The sequence below is a fragment of the Tupaia chinensis genome, unplaced genomic scaffold (assembly GCF_000334495.1).
Source record: "Tupaia chinensis unplaced genomic scaffold, TupChi_1.0 Scaffold000028_1, whole genome shotgun sequence".
NCBI classification, from domain to species: Eukaryota; Metazoa; Chordata; class Mammalia; order Scandentia; family Tupaiidae; genus Tupaia; species Tupaia belangeri.
This window is the reverse complement of record NW_006159458.1, coordinates 5,461,409-5,481,693: the sequence shown is the minus strand read 5'-3', so window position 1 is coordinate 5,481,693 and position 20,285 is coordinate 5,461,409. Positions and strand designations below refer to the sequence as shown.

The 20,285-nt window shown below is 37.9% G+C and overlaps 1 pseudogene; it reads right to left on the bottom strand.

Moving 5' to 3' along the window:
• Positions 1–2,014: 2,014 nt before the first annotated feature.
• Positions 2,015–20,285, bottom strand: part of LOC102485361 (heterogeneous nuclear ribonucleoprotein D-like pseudogene) — an 87,264-nt pseudogene continuing 68,993 nt past the window's right edge.

Here is a 20,285-nt window from a genome sequence, read left to right as displayed (position 1 = left end):
GAATCTAGAAAGAATAAACAAAATCCCTTGGCAATAGCCAACACTGGTACTTGGCCTAAGTGTTGGTCACATAGCAAAATAGGAAACAAACAAGGCAAAGAGCATTGTTACTTGAGAGCTCAGCAAGTGCAAACATCACTAGAACAGTTACAGGCACCAAATGAAAATAATAATATGAAAAAAGGCAGGTTCATTAGCATTAAATGACTTACACTAAGTGTCAAGTCAACTAGTCTGCATGAAAGCCTATGCCGATTCTTTTTTTTTTTTTTTCTTTTTTTTTTTTGAGAGGTTTTTGCTATAGGGCGCGTGCGCTCGCCAGACAGACAGAGAGAGACAGAGAGATAGAAAGCAGGAAATCACCCCCCAGGGGGGATGGCCACACCGCAATCCCTTCTCCTCCACTCTCCTCTCGGGATCTTGGGCACGCACGCACACGTGCCCGGCGTGAGTTCAAGCCACCGGGTCCGGGACTCGAACCGCGGTCGACTACGTGGGAGTCCAGCGACATAGCCATTACGCTAACTGCTGGTCCCAGCCTATGCCGATTCTAGCAGTTAAAAGGGAACCACAGAAATTGACTTTCCTAAATCTAAAAACACTTAATATAAAACTCAAAGTTGGAGAAAGTCCTCTGAAAACAGATATAAGTTGACTTTTCAATGCACCAGATATGCTAAAATCAACATGCTTAGATCAACGTTTATAAACGTAAGACTCAAGAACATCTTGTCCACTATTTCTTCCTATACCGAATATAGAAATGCTTACCTACTCAGCTCATGCACTAACTGCATTATAAAAGAGGGCAGTTACGTTTTTTTTCTAATTCATACCACACAACTCCACATCTCAAAGTCCATACAAAGTTCAGTCTGATGATAGTTGTGACATATCAACAGAATGCAACTAAATTATTCCATCAGTAGCTCAAGTAATAAGATAATACTTATCTGCCAAAATCCTTGCAACTATTTTTAATGCTCTTAAACTGTTAGGTCCTACCACACAGTTTTACAGTACTCTTTTCTTGTATCTGAAGATTTTTACCAAGACAATTAAATACATGGTGTTATGATTAGACAAAGCTTTTTCTAGCAGACCACTGATTTACGCTGAAAACAAAGAGCAAATCATAAATGGTTTACCAGAGATAGGAAGAAAGCAAAATATGCTTTGTGATGTTAACAAAAAAAAAGTGTTTTTCTTAGAAACATAGTCCAGAAGATCACATGGTCTACTAAAAGGCTTCCATCAATCACAATAAGATAATCTAGTTTCATGACAAAGCCTCCAGATATCCAGGAAGGGAAAGGACATCATTCAAAAGTGCGGAGGTAGCCCCAGTTAGCAGGGAGACAAAGCTTTAACATGTAGAATACATCTCTAAAATGGAGTAACAGGGTGACACTGTGGTTGGCTATTTATAAAGGACTGCGGTTTCTCCCTGTGGACCAATACTTCCTACAAAACAAACAGTACCTTAATTATTGCTTATTTAAGATTACATTTTTAAAAATTATTTTATTCAACTTTATTTATTTATTTTGATTTGACCAGAGAGGGACAGAGTGAGAAACAGAGAGAGGGAGAGTGAGAAAGCAAGCCACCATGTTCAGAACTTGAACTGTGGTTGGCTATATGGGAGTCCAGCACCCTTAACCACCATGCCACCTGCCAGCCCCAAGGTCACAGTTTTTACAGAGCTATGTATTATAGTACCTGGTGCAGAAAAACAATCACATCAGGAAGTGTTTAATTGAGGTTTAACAAAAAATTATAGAAATAAAATTTGTGTAAACACAAATCCACACTGAGTCATAACACAGATAACAAAGGAAAAGTAAAAACAAAACTAATTGGTGGCTATGTACAGTGGGACACAGTTGTGTCTTATATACTATGAAGTCTTCTACAAAATGATGATCTTAAATCAGCTGAAGACCAATCTTCAGTGTCGTCCTGCAAGATGAGTTCATTTAACATCTTCTCCTATTTCCTCCAATGTCCTCCTTTAGTATGGCTGGCCATTGTTTTGTGATTGCCGCTCTCTCCAGATGCCTTGCCGTAAGTACTCTGCTGGCCACTGCAGTCTGCATATCCCTGTCCATATCCATCATTCCCATAGTTACACCCAGCACAATCATATCTGCCATAGCCACTATTGGCACTATTGTGATTTCCATATCCTTGATCATAATAGTTATTAAAGCCGTGGTTCCAGTGCTAGCCCTGACCTCGGCCATGACCCCTAGTGCCACCTCTCCCACAGCTGCCGCACCTCTTTGTTGTTTCTGCTGCTGCCTGTATTCCTCTGGGCTGTGCAACCTTGATTTCACACTTCCCAGAACCAATCTGACAACTGCTTTCTAATCATTTCTTCACTGGCTCTTCATCTGTATAGGTGTTAAAACAAAATCCTCTTCTTTCATTTTTTTTGTATCCATGGGCTGTTCAAGGGTCTCAGTCTCTCCAAAGGCTCCAAAATATTTTGCCCTTCAGAAGTACTTAGGTTCAATCCACCCCCAAAAACCATTTTGGAAGGTTCATCCTGTTTTAAACCTTTGACCCGTGGGGGCCTATCAACTTGCCATCCAGTTTGGATCCTTTTAGTTCCAAAATCTTACTAATTCTAGCAGCATCTTTGAAAGGCACAAATGCAAATCCTCTTGATCTTCCAGTGACTGGCTCTGGTTTAGCTGTGCAGTCCACAATGTCCCCAAATCTAGACAAATATTCAGTCTGTTTTTTTCTTGCTTGTATCCCAGCTCAGGCTTCCAATAAATATCTTATCCTCATCCTGCTGGTTCTTGCTGGTACTGATCTTCGTTGCCTCCTGAATTCCTTTATGCTGCTGTGTTCAGTTGTCTTCCATGGCAGTAGAACTGTCTGCAGGACAGTGCTTGTGTGCAGTTCGGGTCTTGGCAGGAGCAGCCCCAGATTGTTGCAAACTATAATACATAGCATATGGAGGCAAAAGGCAATTAAGTGACTCTCTTGAAATACTAAATGTAAAATAAACAAACCATTAGCATCATTTACCTCATTTACATGAAAATAATGACATCCTAAAATGTATTCCTTTTAAAGAATAAATTTATCAGTAAACTATTATGTACCTTGTAGAAGTGCTTGGTTCAAATCTACCAAACATTCATTTAGCACTTTTTCTGTGCAAGGACCTATGTTAGGTCCTTTCACATAAAATTTCTCATTTGTCTTTCACAGGAACATGCAAATTTACTAGAATACCCTAAACATATAGATGCTTAATAGTGTAACAGAAGAGAGTAACTCTCTAGAATTTTTCTCATTCATTCTCCATTTTATTTCTGTAAAGCACAGCATTTAAATTACTGAAACTTTTATTATTTTTTGCATTAATTGCCATAATTTGTTGTCCTTAAGCATTATTATATAAGGTACCATTTATACTGTACTTTGTGTGTGATTTACAAAATTTCTCCGGGGCAATTTATTTTGCATGTATTTTTTATTGAGCTAAAAGTCACATAACATTAAATTCACCATTTAACCATTATAAATTGTACAGTAAAGTGACTGTTAGTACATCTGAAATGTTGTAAAATCATCACTACTATCCCAGGACACTTTCATTGTCCATAACCAAAAATAAGCCCTGTAATCCATTAAGGAACATCTGCCCACCCGGCCCTCCCCTAGTCATCTCCAGGGCAATGTTGATTATAACTAATTACTGCCTTGCTGGCTGACTTTAGATTTTATCATCCTAGGTAAGATGTGACTCTGCTCTAAACTTAAAGTTAAAAATAGACCAAATTAAAGATCTCTGGTCAGAATGAAAAGAAAACAAAACAAAAACAAAAACAAACAAACAAAAACAAACAAGAAAACAGATCCAATTTAAGATCTGTGGTCAGAATGAGCAGAAACATTCCCTTTGGACCCACTCACAGATGTCTGTAGTTTGCATATTTTTTTGAGACAGATTATTGCTATAGGGCATATGTGTTCACCAGAGAGAAGGAAAGTGAGAAACCCCCCCCTCCCAGGAGGGATGGCCACACTGCAATCCCTTCTCCTCCATTCTCCTCTCAGGATTTTGGGCACGCACACACACATACCCTGTGTGAGTTTCAAGCCACTGGGTCTGGGACTTGACCTGTAGTCAACCATGTGGGAGTCCAGCCCCTTAACTCACATGCTACTTGCTGACCCCTGAAGTTTATCATTTTAATGCATAACCTTTTCACCTCACTGTTCCTCTGGCTGCTGTTACTGTCCATTCACAGAGCTTACCTGTGCCATAGATTTTACAGTGCAAAGGTAATGGATGGGTATTGTGTGAATTATGTAAACAACTCCACTTATAAATCTGGGATGTTGGTGAAAGACAATTGTCTCTTAATAGAATCATTCCTGACTCTTCTTTAATATAAAATATTTTCACATTATACTTGACCTAATTCTGTGTTCAACGTTTCCCTACCAAGTGGCATGTTTTTAAGTGCAAGATGTAGATGCGGTCAGCTAGAAGAGAATATGAAAGAGTCTGCATAATTGACTGACAGGCAAGATATCTTTGTTCATTTATTTAAATATTCAAGAAAGACCTTGGCTCAACTATTGGGTTCTTGGAAAAGTCATAATGCATTGTTTATATAGAAAAATATGTCATGACTTTTCCAACAATCCAACAGAAAGTATTTACTAGAATTTATTTCCCAGTGACCCAAGGTATCAACAACTCATCTCAGTGTTGCTCACCATCAGATCATAAGCAGTAAGGATATGCCTCAGGTATGGAAAGGTGAATGAGGGGGCGAAGGGGACAAAGGTGATGCTTCACAGCAGGATGATAGAGAAGACTCCATTTCTGGTAAGGAATAGATGCTGTAAGAAAGCCTAAAATGAAGCAGAGAGACTCTACATTCTCTGGTGGTTCTGTGACTCAGTCTTACTCATGGGTCATTCCAGAGAGTCCACCCTGTACCTGCACTGTGAGAGAACAAGGCTACCATCATTATGGAGATTCACTTTAAAAAAACATTCTTAGGTAGTCATAAACCTAGAAACACTGAATCTATAAATTATTACAGGTAGTCTTAATTTTGGTATCTTTTACCCTTCTCTAGCTGCTGAAGCTTTTATCATGAGATCTTTTTGAATTCTGACAGAAAGTACAAACACTGACTATGGAGTAAAAGTGTTCTAGCTTACCAACAGCTGCAAGCGCTACATAAAAATGATATACGCAAGATTTTGAATATATATAGATGATGCTAGTGAACCACCACTCATAGAAAATTGGGTCTTGACCTACTTTTACTTAATCAGATTGAGATACATGATGATCTTTTGCTCATCTTTTCTGGGGAATCAATGGGTATAGTGAGCTTAATTAGGAAAATTGTATATTACATATGTTCCTATGTGCCAAGTTCCTCTCATAGGCTCCAACAGAACACTATTTTGTGGTAGGCTTTTGCTTTTGCTTTTGCTTTCTTCGATACACATTGAAGGAAGCAAATTCATTAGCAGATGTCTGTATGGAATGTCAAGTATAAGGATATCTTTAAAAACACAATGGATTGAACTTTGCTAACAGATGGAAACATAAAGCTTAGCTCTACCATTTACTAGCTGTATGACTTCACATAAACAATCCTAGGCTCTGTTTTAACTACAAATTAAGATCATAGCACTAATCTCATGTGGAGGTTGAGCTAATGGTAACTGAACATGGTACCCAAAACACAGTCAGCCTTAGTGTTAATTTCCACCTTCCTTTGAAGATTTACTTGTCATAATGCCCAGTGACTGCCATAGCCTAATGTTTGGAAGGCCACAATAGAAGGAAGAGGAGCCCAAGCAGAGTGGGAGGGAAGAAGAGCTGGGAGTCTGAGAACACAGAAGAGAGAGCTGTAGAGACAGAGTTCTGGAGAACTGCAGAAGATCCCCCTCAAGTATCAGTTGAGTACTGATTATCCATGTGTGTGACCAAACTATCTAAGACTGAGGAGAAATTATAAGGTCACAGAGGAGCAGAACAGTGCCTAATCTCAACAACCAAGGTGGAAAACTTAATAATTCAGATAGCACTAGTTAGAATACTAACAAGGCTTTTGCCTCAGCAGTAGGAAAAAAGAAACCCAAAATTAAACATGGTTCTGGTTCCTCTTAACAAAATGTAAGGGCATGATCCACATGAATCAACTCTTCCCAAGTAACTCGAGAAAAATTGTACAAAAATGTCTAGCACCCAACAAGACAAATTGTACAACGTCTAGCAAACAATAAAAAAAACATAAGGCAAACAATGAATAGAAAAGTAAAATGGATAGGTAATGAAAAGAAAACTCAATCAAAACTGACACAAAATGACACAGGAAATAGAAAAATAGAAGACAAACAATAAACCAGTTATCATAATTATATTCCATATGTTCAAAAAGCTATCAGGAAAAACCGAACACATCAAATAGTGATATATTTAATATACATATGTATTTATTTATAATATATATTAAAATATAAAAAGGCAAAAATTCAAGTTTTAGAGTTCAAACTTTCAATGTTGAGATAAAAATAGACTGGATAAAATTAAGAGCACATTAGACATTTCAGAATAAAAGACTAATGAACCTGAACATAGTTGTAGAAATTACCCAAAATGAAACAGAGAGAAAAATAAAACCATCAGTGAACTATGAGATAATTTCAAATAGCCAAATATGTGTGTAACTGGAGTCCTCACTAGAACAGGGAAAATATTTAAAGAAGTAATGGTCAAAGGGTCTTCAAATTTAGTAAAAATTATAAACACATAGATTTAATAACCTCAAAAACTCCTAGAATAATTAGTGAAAATTACACCAAGATACATTATAATAAAAGTTATTAAAGTCAAAGGTAATGCAAGTAAGTCTTTTTTTTTTAAATGAGATTATTGTTATAGGGTATGTGTGCTTGCCAGAAAGACAGAGAGAGACAGCAAGAGATAAATCACCCCCAGAGGATAGCCATGCCACAATTCCTCTCCTTCATTCTCCTCTTGAGATTTTGGGCCTGCAAGCACATGTGGTCAGTGTGAATTTCAAGCTGCCAGGTCTAGGACTCAAACCACGGTCAATTACATGGGAGTCTCGCACTCTAACCACTACACCGCCTGCTGGCCCCATTACAAATACACCTTAAAAGCCACTTGGCAGTGGTGGTAGGAGTATGTTTTCTACAGAATAATAAAGACAAAAATGACAGCAAACTTTATTGAGAGGGTGCAAGTTAGGAGGTAGCCGAGCAACACTTTCAAAGTACTGAAAGAAAAAACTATTAACTTATCCAGTGAAAATACCTTTTAGAAACAAAGATTTTTGAGATAAACACTTTCAAGACATACAGAAGGACAGAGGATTACCAACCAGACAATGTAACTACAAAATATGATAAACAAAGATCCTTCAAGCAGAATGAAAGAATATCTGAAACAAACTTGGACATAAAAAAAAAAGACTAAAGAACACCAAAAGTGGTAACTACCTGGATAAATATAAAGACTGTTTTTCTTATTATTTAAATTCCTTAAAAGCTAAATGACAGATTGATGCAAAAATATTAATAATGTATGGTGGAGTTTGTAACTGATATCGAAGTAAAGTATATGACAACAATAGCACTAATATAGGAGAAAAAAAGGAAGTGTATGCTATAAAGTCACAGTGCCTGAAGTTAGACTGGTAAATTAAAAATGTATACTATAATCCCTTAAACAATAAACAACTACAAAAAAGTAATGATAGCTAATACCCGAATAAAGAAGATGAAACTGGGGACCAGCAGTTAGTGTAATGGCTGTCGCTGGACTCCCATTTAGTCAACTGCGGTTCGAGTCCTGGACTCTGTGGCTTAAACTCATGCCATGTGTGTGTGCGTGCAGGCCCAAGGTCCCGAGAGGAGAATGGAGGAGAAGGTACTGCAGCATGGCCATCCCCCCGGGGGGTGATTTCTTCGCTTTCTGTCTCTCTGTCACTCTCTATCTTTCTGGGGAGTGCACGTGCCCTATAGCAAAAACCTCTCCAAAAAATAAATAAATAAATAAATAAATACTTAATCCAAAGACACAACTTGGAGAGAAAAGAGTGAATGAAATAAAGAACACATGTGGGCTGGCCTCATAGCCTAGTGGTTAAGAGAGCCCAATACCTTACGGTGAACCACAGTTCAAACCCCTGCCCTGGTGACTTGAGAACATAATGGGCGTGTATGCATATGTGTGTGCCCTAAAACCACAACAGGATGAAGAAATGGAGAAGGGGCTGTGAAACCATGCTCAAGTAGGAAGTACTTTCTCCTTCCTTCTCTCTCTAGCAAGTATACATGGCCTCTGGTAATTAAGAAAAAAAAAGGTGAGAAATAGAAAATAAATAGCAAGATAACACATTAAAATAATCATATTGAGGGGCCAACAGGTGGTATGGTTAAGCTGCTGGATTCCCACATGGCCGACTGTGGCTGGAGTTCCAGACCAGCCAGGCAACCTGAATATCATGCCAGGTAAGTATGTGTGCATCCCAAAATCCCCAAAGGAGAATAGAGAAGAAGTGACTGTGGAATAGGCATTCCCCTGGCGGGGAGGATGATTTCTCACTTCCCCCCCTATGTCTCTCCAGTAAGTACACATACCCTAAGGCCAAAAGTTTAAATAAATACATAATAAATAATCATATTGAATGTAAAAGATTTGAATGCATCAGTAAAAGGCAGAACGTTGCAGTTTAGATAAAAGATGCCTAACTCTATGCTTTTATTAGAAAGCTACACATAAGTTCAAAGTAAAAGACAAAAAAAATTCACTGTAGTATTCTAATATGGATAAAAAGAAAACTGAAGTGGTTACATTAATATAAGAATAAACAATATTACAGGGGATAAAGAGAGGTATTTTACAATGATAAAGGGGTCATTCACTAGAGAATACAACAATCTTAAACATTGAGATGCCAAATAGGAGGCCTTCAAAATAAGAGAAGCAAAAACAGAACTTTAAGCAGAATGGAAAAATCTGTAATTACAGCCTGATCTTGTTTATTAACACTAATAAGTTTTTGTGGGTTACTTAGGTGGTCAATTGAGTTTTGACAGATGTACAAAGGCAATCCAGTAGGAAAGGGGTGGGGGGACTTTTGAACAAATGATGCTGAAACAATGGAATATTCACATGCAAAAAAACAAAACCTCCAATCCATTCCTCTCACAATATATAAAAAAAAGAAAGTACAATCCACAAAAGAAAAACATTAAGAACTTTTGTTTTTTGAAAGACACTATTAAGAGAATGAAGATAAGTCACCGACCAAGTGACAATATTTGCACATCACATATCTGTCAAAGACTATGTATCCCAAATACATAAGGAACTCTCTAATCTCAGTAACAAGAAAACAAACAACCTAATGTTTTCAAGGTGAGGTAAAGATTTGAGCAGACATTCATCCAACAGATACAAGTAGCAAGTAATCACATGAGAAGATGCTCAACCTCATTACCCATTAACAAATACAAATTAAAAACACATCGACATACACAACCAGTGAAACAGCTAGAATAAACAAGCCTGGATATACCAAGTATTGACAAAAAATCTGAAAGAACTGGAACTCTTAAATCCTGCTTATCAGATTAAAACATGGTTCAATGACTCTGGAAAACAGTCCACAATTTCTTTAGCCATTAAACACACACTTAACATATAATTCAGCTATTCTACTTTGGTATATTAACCTAAGCAAGGGAAACATACATGTATACAAAGACTTGCACACAAACGTGCATAACAGCCTTACCGTAAGAGCCTAAGAGCCAAACAGTCAATAATCCAAATGTTCATTAACATACTAATTCAAGGGGGGAGGGTTAGACTTCTGAAAGAGCTTAATATGCCAATATTTAATATTGTTCATTTTAAATAGTGGAATATTATTTAGTATTTCCCTAACTAATTTGACCACAGAAACATTCTTCAAAGATAATTTTGTAGGGGTAACATTCCTTGGGTTTTTAATTTGGGAAATGCTGGCATATAGATGTTGTGATGATTTAACAGGGAACACAGTTGTTGTAGCAAGAACTTCGGACTTTTTTTCTCATGAACTATTAAAATGTATGATTAGATGATCTGACCTTCATCTAAATTCAAGCATTAGAGCAGATTTTAGAAACATTTTTAAAAAATTGTTCACAAAACTAGTAGCTGATTTTAAAATAAATTTTTAAAAATTTATTAATAGACTATAGTTGATTTTTTTGTTTTTAGGGTTTTTTTTTTTGGAGAGGTTTTCGCTATAGGGCACGTGCGCTCGCCAGACAGAGAGAGACAGAAAGACAGAAAGCGAGAAATCACCCCCCCAGAGGGGATGGTCACGCCGCATTCCCTTCTTCGCCATTCTCCTCTCGGGATCTTGGGCACGCACGCACACGCGCCCGGCGTGAGTTTTAAGCCACCGGGTCTGGGATGCGAACCGCGGTCAACTACGTGGGAGTCCAGAGACATAGCCATTACGCTAACTGCTGGTTCCTGATAGACTATAGTTTTTGAACAGTTTTATGTTTACAGAAAGATTGAGTGGAAAGTGCAAATGGTTCTTGGGTTCCCCTCAACCGTTCCTGGATTTCCTTTATATTTTAACACCTATTAGTGTAGTACATTTACATTATTACTAAATAAAATTCACAGAGTACATTAGGGTTCTCTCTTTATGTTGTACAGTCTACAGGTTTCAGAAACTGTATCATGACATTTATCCACCATTACAGCATCATACAGAAGAGTTTCACTGCCTTAAAAATCTCCTGTGCTCTACCTGACTCTCTCCCTTCCCCTCCCCACACCCACCAAACACTGATCTTTTTCATTGTCTCTGTAGTTTTACCTCTTCTAAATGGAGTGTCAGATTCAGTTGTTGGAATCATACTGCCTGTAACTTTTCCAGATTGGCTTTTTTTCACTTAGCAACATGCATTTAAAGTTCTATGTCTTTTTGTGGATTGCTAGCTTGTTTCTTTAATTGCTGAATAATGTTACAACGTATGGATGCACCACAGTTTGCTTATCCCCTTTATCTACTGAAGGACATCTTGATAGCTTCCAAGTTTTGACAATTTATGAATAAAGCCACTCTAAACATTTGTGTGCAGGTGTTGTATAGACATAAGTTTTTAACTCATTTGAGTAGTTACCAAGGAGTGCAATCACTAGGTCAGAGGGTATGCATGCTCACAGCAATGAATGAGAGCTCCTCTTGCTCTACATCCTCACTACCATGTGGTGGTGTAAGCATTTTGAATTTGTGTCATTCTAAAAGGTGTTTACTGGTATCTCCTTGTTTTATTTTGCAATTTCTTTTTAACATATGATGTTAAGCATCTTTTCTTTTTTTTTTAATCACTCATTAATTTTAAAATGTATTGAGAATCTACCATGTAATCATCTTGGTTAAATGAGCAGAGAAGTGAATGGAAGGGGGGACATTAATAAGAGCATTACTGAAATAGCGAGTCAAGGCATCTAAACTACTTAAGAAGGAAAGTACTGATGGATTGGGAGAAAATAAAAAGCTCTTGAGATCCCACTGGGTTAAAGAAAAGCCATAGTATGAGTAATTGCATAAGGAGTTGCAAGGCTAGGAAGTTGTGGTCAGCGAGGAAGATGTGACTTTTGAGCAAGATAAAGAAACAAGAATCACATTTATTTTCCTGCCTGAAATATTTTTTTTAAATGGGTCAACCATAAGACATAACAATTTTCAAGACACTGACCACCAAGCAAGGATAGCATGATCCGTGGGAGACAGGAAACAACAAAGTGAACCCTACAAATATCACAGCTTACCACTTTACATTTCCAAGATTTAGTGCAGAAGGAAGGTTAGTACCTGTTCTCACCAGCTAGAATAAAATGCCTCAAATTCACATGGCATTGAGTAGAGTACTCAGAAGGGTCTTAGTAGTCAGAATAAAAAAAAAAAAAACATAGACTAAATATGGCTCTGGTTATGCCTAAAGGATTTAAAAGGCCACACTGTTTTTGTTTTTAAAGAAGTATTTTATTTCATTTTATTTATTCATTCCTTCATTTTCTAAAATTTGACCAGAGAGAGACACACACAGAGAGCGAGAGAGAGAGAGAGAAAGTAAGCCACCAGGTCTGGGACTCTAGCCATGGTGGACCATGTAAGATTGTCTAGCACCTTAACCACCACACCACCTGCTAGTCCCCCATCACATTGTTTTTCAATTAACTGAATCACATAACAAAGCTCAGAATATTTGTAAGCACGCAAAAAATGTTAAGCATCTAGTAAAGTAAAATCAACAATTTCTGTCATCCAATCAAAAGTATCTTTTCATAAGCTTTTTTTGACACCTGCATATCTTCTTTTGAGGTGACTCTTCATCTTTTGCCCATTTTTAAATTTAGCTGTTTTCTTATTGTTGAGTTTTCAGAGTTTTTATATATTTTGGATACTATTCCTTTATCAGACATGTATTTTACAATTATTTTCTCCCAATCTTTCCTTGTCTTTTCATTCTCTTAACAGTGTCTTTAACAGAGCAAAGTTTTAAATTTGATTGGAATCTAACTTTCATGGGTCATGGTTTTTTTTTTTTTTTTTGTGATACCTGAAATATCTGCCAAATCTAAGTCACCTAGATATTCTTCTGTGTTGTTTTCAAGGAGTTTTATAGTTGTGCATTTTATATTTAGGTCTAATGGTCCATTCTGAGTTATTTTTTGTGAAGAGTATAAGGTTCTTGTATAGATAAACATTTACCATATAGATGTCCAGTTAATCCAGCACCATTTGTTGAAAACATTAAGCTTTTTCCATTGACTTGCCTAGGATTAAAATATTAAGTCTATTTTGGTGCAAAAATTTTTTTCATATTTTTCATAACACGCATTTTTCATCAGTTGAGCCCCTTCATAATAATTCTTAAAGTTAATAGTGTCAGTTTTTCTATTTTGTTTTTTGTTTTGTTTTTGAGAGGTTTTTGCTATAGGGTGCGTGCACTCACCAGAAAGACAGAGACAGACAGAGAGACAGAAAATGAGAAATCACCCCACACACACACACCGAGGGGGGATGGCCACGCCGCAGTCCCTTCTCCTCTATTCTCCTCTTGGGATCTTGAGCATGCACGCACACGTGCCTGGCGTGAGTTTAAGCCACTGGGTCTGGGACTCGAACTGCAGTCAGCTACATGGTAGTCCAGCTATGTAGCCATTATGCCATCTGCTAGTCCCTCTTAATTTTGTTCTTTTCCTTTAATATTTTGTTACCTATTCTGGTCTTTTGTCTTTTCATGTAAGGGTTAGAATAAATCTGTTGATATCCACAAAATAAATTTCTAGGATTTTGGGAACCAGCAGTTGGCGTAATGGCTGTGTCGCTGGACTCCCACGTAGTCGACCGCGGTTCGTGTCCCGGACCCGGTGGCTTGAAGCTGACGCCGGGCGCATGTGCGTGCGTGCCCAAGATCCCGAGAGGAGAATGGAGGAGAAGGGATTGGGGCGTGACCATCCCCCCTGGGGGGTGATTTCAAGCACACGTGCTCTATAGCAAAAACCTCTCCAATAAATAAATAAATAAATAAATAAATTTCTAGAATTTTGATTGAGATTGCAATAAACCTAAAGATCAAGTTGGGAAGACATGACAACTTCACAATATTCAATCTTAAATATAAGATTTTTAAATAAATAAATAAGGCTAAGTACCACAACTTCTTGTAGCTTCTATTACCTTGGTTTCATTCTTCTCTCAACTAAGAACTTTTCCAATATGTCCTCTTTTTCTTCTATCGTTTGACTTTTGCATTTTTAAAACATGATTTCTACCCAGAGCTGATAACCTAAATGAGGCAAATGAGAAAGTCAGGGAGGAAATGGAGAAAAGCGACACAGGGAGGAGATGAAGGAACGTTGCAGAGTGAAGACTGCATGTCTTCATCAGCTACACAAAACCTTAGCATCTCGCACAATACCTTGGCAGGGCACTTACTCAATGTCATGTGCATAAATGAATAAACAAATGTCTTGCAAATCTGGCATCTTAGATATCTATCAGTGGCAGACTCCACGGTGATATTAATAGAGCTTCTCTGAATCAGTCTTATGTCTCAAGTAGCTGTGTTTAGATTGTTGACAATTTCTTCTACATCTAATTCTTTAAATACAAAATATATTATTAAATGTTCCATTAAACAACATAAATACTCCTTCTAGACTAGTGTATATCTATCTGACCTTAATCATAGCACCCAATAGCAATATGGTATTTTTTTCAGTTCATGAAACTATCAGTGACAAAACTGATGGGATTCGGATGACAGATTTACAACATGGTATCTGTGAATGGACCTGTATTGAATTTTCTTCTTATCCAAGGAGAATTTAACAAGATCTCTGAAACCATTGCAATAATTTTCTCATTTTAGTTTTCTCAGGAATATACTAATAGTTCATTTTTTCCTCCAACTAAGTATCAAAATGGAGTCAGCCAGGACTGTGCTCTTACAAAAATAATTTTTTAATAATGCTCTTATTTTGCCAGAGGCATGTGTGCTCACCAGAGAGAGCCAGAGAGAGAAAGGGGAAGAGAGAGAGAGAGTGAGAAAGGACCCACCATGGGGCAAGGTCACATCACAGTTCCTTCTCCTCCATTTGTCCTTCCTTTCGGAATTTTGGGCATATACACACATGTGCCTGGCACATTTCGCAAGCCTCCAGGCCAAAGACTTGAACCATACACTCAGCCATATAAAATCCACCCTCCATAATCAACAGGCCATGTGTTGGCTCCTCAAAAAAATATATATTTTAGAAAAGGAAAGTGCACAATAGAAGAGGACTTTTCAACACTATAAAAGTGTGCCAACCTTTGAGCAGGCACCTATATTTATTAAAAGGTCATATATTTGGGGATCAGCAGATGGTGTAATAGTTATGTTGCTGGACTCCCAAATAGCTGACCACAGTTCGAGTCCTGCATCCGGTGGCTTAAAACTCACGCTGGGCATATGTACGTGCATGTCCAAAATCCTGAGAGGGGAATAGAGAAGAGACTGTGGTATGGCCATCTCTCCAGAGGGTGATTTCTTGCTTTCTGACTCTCTGTCTCTCTCTCTGTTTCTCCAGCAAGAGCACGCATCCTATAGCAAAAATCTCTGTAAAAAAGAAATCAAGTATTTATATTGAGTTTGTAACATAACATCATCTAAATAGTGTACAATGCTATCTATTTCACAATTCAGTGTCACAGATGCACTCTCACTAAACAATGACAAGAAGCTTGTAGGAAAGACATCAAGTGACCTGCCTAAAAAAGTGGTTGGCGCTATCTCAATTCCAATTGTTCTTTACACAATTTCTGTGCCTTCAAGTTACTGAGTCATAACAAAATCATGTACCCAATAGGTAAAAACTGTACATTAAGGACCTAGATAAGAACGTTAATTTTGAAGTTTCCTTGTGTCTTTCATTTCCTCTGCCAAAAAAGAAAAATGATACATTTCCAACCTCAGTTTTATTGGCAACCAAACTTTTTACAACTTCAAAGTAGTAAAAGAATTGACTGTCCTATGCAATGAAATAGCTCAGGACTTGCCTTTTCGGTTTTGAGGAAAAAATGAAGCTTACATGAATAAGAAAGTGTGGTTGATTCTATTTCTTCTCCCAGGGTCCTTAACTCTGCACAGAACTTCACTGCTACCATGGATTGTCATTCAGACTTATAGGAAATCCCAACTTCAAGAAATGAAATGAACTCCTTAACCCATATATACATACATATGCTTTAATGGGTGTGAGTGTGTAATTGCATAGTAGTCAAATTCTAGTCCAGAGAAGACTATGCTTTACCACAGTTGCATACAAAGTATTTAAGATCAAATAAAAATGAACTACAAAAATAAAATGACTGAGTTATTTCTAAAAATAAAGTTGTAATATTGAATACTTTGAGATTGTCTTGGCTTCTATTATCCAGATGTAAGACTGAATACTTTGAGATTGTCTTGGCTTCTATTTTTTTTTTCAAGTTATGTAACTAAAAAAGAAAAAAAATGGTCTTTCTAGAGAAAGTATTATAATAATGGCACACCAGTTTTAGAGGACTGGGTATTAGTTTTGAATTCACTATCAATAAGCAATTTTGGGTAGGCATGACTCCTGATATTTCTCAATCTTAGCATCCTTAATGACAGGTTGTGATTAAGGTGTGTTTCATCTGTGATTTACTGTCATTCTAAATTCCTTGTCAAGGCCTTTCAGCTAGTGATAGCACCATTCTTGTGCTCAAGGACCTTCTTCATTAGAGTTTGGTGCTCTGTCCTTCATACTATATTGAAATTGTGAATGTCATATAAAATCAGACTGTGTAGGGGCCAGCAGGTGGCATAGTGGTAGTCGTGCTGTACTCCCACACGGCCAAGTGTGGTTTGAGTCCCAGACCCTGTGGCTTGAAACTCACTCTGGGTGCGTGTGCGTCATGTATGCCCAAAATTCTTAAAGGAAAATGGAAGGCAAATGATTGCTGGTGGCCATCCACCCCTCCCCCAGGGGGTGACTTCTCACTTTCTCTCTGTCTCTCTCTGTGTCTCTGGCAAGTGCACACACCCTATAGCAAAAATTTCTCTGAAAAAAAAAAATTGCATTGTGTAAAAATGAGAATATTTGACCTAGATGGCTTTGCTGTCAATAGTACAAATCTTGGGACCAGCAGTTAGCGTAATGGCATTGTCACTGGACTCCCATGTAGTCGACCACGGTTCGCGTCCCGGACCCGGTGGCTTAAAACTCACGACGGGCGCGTGTGCATGTGTCCTCAAGATCCCGAGAGGAGAATGGAGGAGACGGGATTTCTCACTTTCTGTCTCTCTGTCTCTCTCTGTCTGTCTGGCGAGCACACGCGCCCTATCACAAAAACCCCCCCAAAAAAAAAAAAAAATAGTACAAATCTTCATTTCATATAAAAGCAAATTAATAGTACAAATCTTCATTTCATATAAAAGCAAATTAAGACTCAGAAGGGAGTGATGTTTTTTCTTATTGAGAACCTGTGTTTTAGGGCCAGATGATGGCACAGAAAGATGTCAGGTTTGCATTCTGAGGCCACCCTGAGCACACCAGGCATGTGTACACACGCCTGTGACCCTGGCTGGCTGAGTCCGAGGAAGGATCACAGTGCGGAGACCTTGCTGGAGATGCCTCTGTCTCTCTTCTCTCTCTCTCAGAAGTGTATAAACAAACAAGCAAGCAAACAAAAATTAACCAGTGTTTCTTTCTTTTTATGGTTATTTTAAATATTTGAACACATTCTTATGACATGAATAGTTGGATGCTGCTTAAAGATTTATAATAGCATTGACCCTGTAATTGTAAGAAAATTTCATTTCTTACTGTTTTTTAAATTGGTCTCAATATTATATATTTTCCTGGGACCAGCAGTTAGCGTAATGGCTATGTTGCTGGACTCCCATGTAGTAGACCGCGGTTCGTGTCCTGGACCCAGTGGCTTAAAACTCCCGCCAGGCATGTGTGTGTGTGTGCCTAAGATCCCGAGAGGAGAATGGAGGAGAAGGGACTGTGGCATGGCCATCCCCCCTGGGGGGTGATCTCTCACTTTCTGTCTCTCTGTCTCTCTCTGTCTGGCTGGCAAGTGCACATACCCTATGACAAAAACCTCTCCAAAAAGAAAGAAAGAAAGAAAGATCAAAATTATATATTTTCCTGAGCAATATTTTCAAGTAATGAAACACATCATATCAAACCCCTGTATTGTACTACGTTTACCGTGCACTTTTTTTCTTACTCCGTCTCATTTCATCTAATTGCAGCAAAACTGAGTTAGGAGGCATGGAAAGCATCATTACTAATTCCAACTTCTCCTAAGACTGAACAAATACTATTCATGGCCTTTCAGTACTATTGGTAGATAAGTTACAAAATTAATATTTATTTTTTAAAGAATTATTCATTTAATTCCATTTGTTACTATTATTATTTTAATTTGATCAGAGACAGAGAGAGAGAGATAGAGGAAAAGTGAGAAATAAAGCTACCAGGTCTAAGACTTGAACAGCGACTGGCCATGTGGGAATCCAACGCCTTTAACCACCACACCCTGACAGCCCCTAAAATTTATATTTCTTAAATAGTGGATGGTAGTCAGTAAATCATGGCACTCTTTGAGGCTGATCCACACGAGACTGTTCTAGGCTTGTGTTTGAGACCCCTCTGAGTATGCCGAGTACACATGTGTGCATGACCCCGGGCAGGCTGAGGCTGGAGATGGACTGTGTTAGGAGTGCTCTCTCTCCAGTTTCTCTTATTCATGGAAAAAATGCATAAATAAACATTTTAAAAAGTTATAAAAACTAATATTTCTTGACCTCAGGGAGCTACATCTCAGAAACATGTAAAGAAGAGAATTGCAATCCATGCGACATTGAAAACAAATAGGCCTTAGAAATGTCCAGAATGGTTTCAGTGTAAAGGAAAAAGCTCATGAGAACTGTGTCATTAATGGGCTGAATCAATAATTTTCTACAGTAAGTTATGACCAATTTGCTGACATCTTAGGTAGCATTGTTCAGATACCATCTGTTCAGTATGGAAACTTTGACACTGCCGTGTATCTTAGGCTTTTCTCTCAAGTGTAACACACATACAGATAAGTGCCGCAACCAGCCAGACATGTTTTCACAAAGTGAGCAGATCATGTACTCAGCCCCCAAATCAAGAAACAGAAATTTCGAGCACCCCAAGCAACCCTCTGCTAGTTATTTACATACCAAACATGATCATTATTGTGGTTTCACTTTGCCCATTTTTTAAAATTTTATGTAAGCAGAATGACACAGTAAGTCTTTCTTTTGCTCAGTGTTATGTTTCTGAGCTTCATCTGTATTTCTATGTGTTGTGATAGATTATATAGTCTCAATGCTGCATAGTATTCAATTTTAGATATCAGTCTACTTACCCATTCTAATGGGCAGACATCTGGATAGTTTCCAGTTTATGGCTATAATGAATAGTGCTTTCATGACCTACCTTCTTTCCTTCCTTCCTTCCTTTCCTTTCTTTTCCTTTTTTTTTTTTTTTAATTGTGAGAAGGTGCATCTGCTTGCCAAAGAGTGAGAGAAAGAAAGCATTATCCTTCACACCTACACCTCATCAAGACTTGGGCAAACATACACACACACACACACACACACACACACACACACGTGCCTAACTAGTTTTTTAAGCCACCAGAACCAGGATTCAAAGCATGGTCAGCCGTGGGGGATCTGGCTCCCTTAACTACTTTGTGAGGCCATGGGGTAGGCTGGGCCCTCTTATGAACTTTCTTATACATGTTTTCTAGTGAATATATATAGGCATTTTAAATCTGTTTTGTCATTCATACATATATATTCTGCTTTAGTAGATAACAATGGTTTTCTGAATTGGCTATACTAATTTGCATTGCTACCAGCAGTGTATACGAGTTCCAGGTATTACACATCCTCACGAGCACCTGGTATGACTACAGTGCTTAATGACACTTTTTTTTTAAATTATTGTATACCTATAGTTTAAAAAGCAAGTGCTTTTGAAACAGCCTTACATAACAAAAATGTGAAATAGTCTAATCTCTCCAGTAAAACCAGATATGCCTAATCTACTTTGACTTAATACAAATTTTGAGAAAGATGCACAACATACAGGTTGAATTTAACTATATTAATTACATGAGAAAGCACTGAGTGACCTAATGGTTTTAATATATGAGTCAAAATCAAGATGTGATTTATTTTTTGAGAGATATAGGGTGTGTGCACTTGCCAGAGAGAGAGAGAGAGAGAAAGAGAAACAGAAAGTGATAAATCACCCACCAGGGGGTTGGCCACACCACAATCCTTTCTCCGTTGTTTTTGTCTTGGGGTCCTGGGCATGCATGCACACATGCCCGGCGTGAGTTTTAAGCCCCTGGGTCCAGGATTCGAAACTCGATCCACTATGTGGGAGTTCAGCAACATAGCCATTTCTCCATCTGCTGGTCGCAATCCTTGTTAATCCTTCCTAACAAGTGGGCATTATCAGACTTCTACCTTTCCTCACTGGCAATCAATCTCTTACCAACTTATATCTGGATTGTTACCAACTTCAATTTCCCCCTCCTCCTAGCTGCTGCTGTAAAATTTTCTTCTAAAAAAAACAAAAAGCAAAAACAATGCAAACAAGCCCATACATTTTGCTA